This window comes from Taeniopygia guttata, chromosome 1 (assembly GCF_048771995.1).
Source record: "Taeniopygia guttata chromosome 1, bTaeGut7.mat, whole genome shotgun sequence".
Classification (NCBI taxonomy): domain Eukaryota; kingdom Metazoa; phylum Chordata; class Aves; order Passeriformes; family Estrildidae; genus Taeniopygia; species Taeniopygia guttata.
The window spans coordinates 30,013,434-30,019,044 of record NC_133024.1 but is presented as its reverse complement, the minus strand read 5'-3'; positions in this window follow the sequence as shown (position 1 = coordinate 30,019,044).

The window sequence follows — 5,611 nt, the reverse complement described above, 5'->3', positions numbered from 1 at the left end:
GCACCAGGAATTGAGAACACACCTGGACAAACACAGCAGAAGGAGCAGGAGCTGACTGGGTCAGAAAGCTTGAAGGCAACATAGTGTAAACTGTTCTATGCCTTTCTCAATGCTTGGCCCCTATACTAAAATCATTCAAAGAGCTGCAAATCTTTTTTTTTTTTTTTCTTTTGCCCAGCTTTTAGACTGTAGGCTTTAAATTCTTTAGTTGGCATTCAGTTTGGGCAAATTTCAAAATAATGCCCAGGGAATTTTGGAAACTGTCATAAGAAGGTGCTCAAACCACAGGCAAGGCACAATCTCTCTTCAAAGGACACGTGAACCCTGAGACCCACAACTTTGCATACTTCTTACAAAAGGGAGCAGTAATTAGAGCACCAGCTAACACTCAGAAAACCCATATGTGCTATTGAAAGAGTCTATTCCCTTCCGAAACTTCTTGGCCCAGCACCAAACCCCTGGCTCTTGCTTCACCTCTCTTACGCACCCCACCAAAACGAGGAAATCTCAGCAGCACACCGGGCATGGGGATTTCTCTTAACCACAACATCCTGACTTGTTAATTCAAATCTGGTCATCAAGTAGATAAGCACTCACAGAAGTTGAATACTGTTTACAAATTGATAAATTGGCTCAGCCAAGCCCACAACATTTCCAGATCTTAACACAGTGGCTTAGGAAGCATGTCTAGTCTTAACATGAAAACCCAAACCCAAACTAGTGGTAAAGTCTGGGATCCTGTATAAAGCAAGTTCCACCTTGAAAAACCATGGTGGGAGATTTAACTACTTGTAATGTATTTGTAGGAACGTTTGTCAGGTCTTAGGCTAGATTCTTAATTTTGACCAAGCCACTTACTTTCTCTGTTAACTGACAATTTTGATTACATCCAATGAATTCCTCAGTGGAAAAACCTAACAAAACTCATGTTCTACGGGAATAGTTCTAGCAAACTGACCTAAGACATTGCAGAGAAGAGACCAGACTCCAGGATAAAGGCCTACAAGACTAAAAAAAAAAACAAAAAAGCAATTTTACAGGCTCAGGTTCAGGCCTTAGAACCAGTTTTCCATGTCCACTTGCATTATTCACTACCCTGGTCTGCTGACACCCCACCTGGAGTGCTCCATCCAGTTCTGGGGACACTGGTACAAGAATGACATTCACCTCCTGGTGCAAGTCCAGAGGAGGCCACCAAGTTGATCAGAGGGCTGGAGCTCCTCTCCCATGGAGACAGGCTGAGAGAGTTGGGGTTGTTTAGCCTGGAGAAGAGAAGGCTCCAGAGAGACCTTAGAGCAACCTCCCCGTACCTAACTGGAACTTATAAGAAAGGTGGAGAGAGATTTTTTAGCAGGGCCTGGAGTGACAGCACAAGGGGCAAAATTTTAAACTGAAAGAGGGTAGATTTAGTCTGAATATAAGGAATAAATTATTTACCATGAGGGGGTTGAGGCACTGTTTTGTTTTAGAATACAGTCAAGTAATTACAGTAAAAAAGTTAATAAAGCCCTACACATTTTCTACAATGTCTTAAAGTCAGACTATTGAGTAAGCAAAAGCCAGTGGTGAATGTCCAGAAAACACTTTACAAAAGTGTTCAGCCAGTTTTTAACAAGGGAGCTCTGTTCATGCCTCCACAGAATATTTCCTTTTTTTTTTTTTTCCTGTTTATTCACCTGGTTCAAAGTACTGACTAGCTTATTCAAATTGAAAAAGCCTTTGGGGACTGCAAAAGCGTGGAAATTTCTTTTGCCCTCCGTATCTGCAAATAGGAACTAGTTGTGAGGAGCTAAGCTCTATGATTTCTGAAACACTGAGGAACACATTGACCACAAAAAAAGAGAGGAAAAAAATCAATCAGTTAATTATTTTTTGAGAGAGAAATCTTACCTTGTTTAAATTGAATCCATGTAAATGTCAATTATGTTTAGACAAGCTTACTTTCAGTGAATCCAAAACATCTAAGGTAGCTTTATTTAATGATTAATTTTAGGTGCTGAGGGATTTGTGCAATAATTGAAGTCTAGATTCCATTAAGCTGTACAGGAATGAATTGTGGAATGAAAAAAAATATATTTATCTCATTATATTCTTGTCATGAAAAACTACAAAAAGTGAATGCTCTAAAACATTAACCTAGCAGGGTTGATCAAACATGCACAGCCACAGCACACACTTTTGGATAGCAAAAATAGATTTAAAAGGCAACGTTGACAATATTTGTTCAGTGTGTACTGGTTACCAGCTCCAGAGAAGATAAAATTGATTAAATAAAGGCTTCTTATTTGCTCATTGAAATCTATTTAATCAAATAATTTACAGCACTTCAGTTGGCATCAGTTGACCTCAGAAACATTGCAGTTGTGACTCCAGTTCTTTTTCCAGCACTGAGACCTGCTGTCTGTTGGTGAGGGGCTGGGAACAGAGTAAGCAGAGGAAAGAGGGATGGAGAGAGAGAACTTCAGAGCTAGGACAAAGGAGGAAGTCAGATCTAACACTATTCCCCCCAGCAGAGTCCTTCCTCAGCCCACCAAGCATTGCCTTCCTCAGTTATGCCCTCTAATTCTGAGGTGTTCCTGCATTCAAAAGGATGCAGTGCCCTTCACTTCAGAAGCAGATTTCCATACTTCCAACATCCTTCTCAAGGTCAAGGAGTCTCTGAAGATCCACAACAAGGCTGTGTTTCCCACTGCCTGGCAAAGAAGTGTAGTGCATGTCCAGTTGAAAACTCCCCTCTCTGAAAATCTTTCCCACTCCTTCATCCTCTATTAATGCCATGAAAAATACAACGAGATCAGACAGCAAGAAGTGCAGAAGCAGAGAAATGCACCTGGGGATATCTAATCAATGAGTGCAAAGGTCACAGCTAGTTACTATGCCTGGAAGAAGAGGAGAACCAACACACAAAGGGGTGGAGAGATGCTGTGGAATAGGAGGACAGCTGACTGCATCCAATGACCACCTCCAGGGCTGTCTGAGCTAAGCACAGAGCACAAAACCTGCAGCCAAGACCACTTCTGCCATTGCCCACAGCATCTTGGCTTTGGCCACCACTGCCTCATGCACAAGTCCCCCTCCCACTTCTCCCAGAGAAGAAGTGATCCACAGGGCCAGGATCACAATCCATCCAGAGCCCCTGCTCCAGCACAGGCCAGCACCCAAAGCACACCCCTGGCTTGAGGTATCTCCTGGGGTGCTGCACCATGGCTGCAGGTGTAAACAGCCCCTCTGACAGTATGTCCCCAGCTCATACACATGATTCCTATGTGCAAACTCCTCTTGAAAAGAAAATGGAAGAAAAGAAATAAAGACAGACAGCAAGCTATGCAGAGAGAGCATGACTTAGTGTGAGATTCATCTTGGCCATCCTTAAGCAGGTACATCTGAACTAATTCTTTAGCCTTCTGTGACACTATGGCACTGACTAGTATAGCTATTCCTTGTAGGGAAAAACCCATGGCCAAGTGGAATGAGAGGAGGAGGCTTTCACTATCCTCTCCTCTGTTTCTACCTTACAAAGAACAGGAAAGAGAGAGTGAAACTGGAGAATTCTATCAAAAGTTTCTCAGCACAAGACTGACTAGTAGCTTTTCAAAACCCCTGCTACAGTCCCCCCAGAAAAGTTGTACTCAATCACAAAAATGTCCAGCTTTTCCCTCCTTAAGGTCTTTCGGCTGCACCACCCATGGGGGAAAAATATCTCACAACTGCTGTTTGTGGTTCCCATATCACATTGTTATGTGTAGTAGATACAATTCACACCATTTCTAGTATGATATATGTGATATTTAATATTTGTTGGAGTATACACGTTTGTATTAGGAGTCCCCCCAACCCTCGCCTGGTGTATGTTGAAACCTGATTTAAAAGTAAAAGGATGTGGCTCTCTGGAGATGGCCCTGCCTGAAGTGATACAGGAACACCCAGGCGCTGATCATCTCGTGAACGACCCGAGATGGATATCATGGAAATCCTCGGGCAGATACATGTGATAAGGGAATCACCAACTCCAGACATCGAATTGCTCTACCTAGCCAAGAAAAGAAATCTCATCAAACTATGGGACTCTGAAGAAAGGACTGACTGCCGAAATCCTGGACTCAGGCAGATTTTTTCCCTATAAAAACCGCTTGTGCCAGGAGGTGTGTGGGCATGGAGGGACACCTCTGCTGAGGCTGACCTCTTTGTTGCACACCCAGCACCGACCCCGGGCTCGGCACTGTTCTTTCCTTGTGGCTGGCTAGATAGAATTTGATTGCAAAATAAATATTTTTTTCATTTGAATTTGGCTGGACAAATTTTCATTTATAACAGCATTATATCCAACTATGTACACCCACCTATCATATCGCCAGCCCCAGTGAAGAATAATACACGAACACTCAAACCAAGCTGCCAGCCTCCTTCCCTTTCTCTTCCCATGGTATTCCCTGTGCCTTTGCTATGCTTTTGCCCATCAGACCTTTTATCCAACACCTATCCAAAGCTGCAAAGCACTTGAGGTAGGAAAAATTCCTGAATATTACCAGGTAGGTGCTCTCAGTAGACCAAGCTCTGTCTAAAACTCAACAGCACAGTAAAACGACTCCTGTGCTGTGGCTGCTGTTCCCAGTGTTATAAATGAAAATTTGTCCAGCCAAATTCAAATGAAAAAAGAAAAAGTATTTATTTTGCAATCAAATTCTATCTAGCCAGCCACAAGGAATAAACAGAGCCGAGCCCGGGGTCGGTGCTGGGTGTGCAACAAGGAGTCAGCCTCAGCAGAGGTTTTCCTCCATGCCCACACACCTCCATCCTGGCACAAGCGGTTTTTATAGGGAAAATTCCGCCTGAGGCCAAGATTTCGGCAATCAGTCGTTTCTTCCTTTCAGAGTCCATAGGTTAATAAGATTTTCTTTTTGGTGATGAAGAACAATTCAGTGTCAGGAGTTGGTGAATCTCTTGATGAAATTTACGGGAACGCTGCATTCACATGTATCTGCCCGAGGATTTCCATGATATTCATCTCGGGTCGTTCACACGAGGACGGGCCACATCCTTTTACTTGTAAATCGAGTTTCAACATACACCAGGTTTCGCCTGCGAGGGTGGGGGGGACTCCTAATACAAACGTTTATACTCCAACAAATATTCAATATCACATATATCATCTACTACACATAACAAAGTGGCAGAAGATCACAGGTATGGGGTTTGATAGCTCATTTATGTGAGATTTAACAGACAACTCAAAGGCACTGATTGTCTCACCTAGGAAACATGGTTACAAGACACACAGAGCACAATGCCCTGGGATCTCTCCCAGATGCCTTGATTAGAGGGAAATCAGATTGTCACCAGGAGTCAATTCGATCTGGCCTTACAGCTCCGACTTTTCACTATGCCAGTGTGATGCTGGAGAAGCCAGGGCACAGTCTGAGTTTTTGTCACTGTTCGGCCCGCACGGGGCAGGTGGGACAGACTGAAACCTTTTCAGATGCTAATGACACAATGACAGCAAGATAACAGGGAAAGGAAAGAGAAAACAATTAAGTAGCTGGATGAACAGCTCGCTTAGCCAGAGGAAAGCAGCTACTGGAATGAGGCTGTTCAAAGGGGAGGCTGCAAAAAG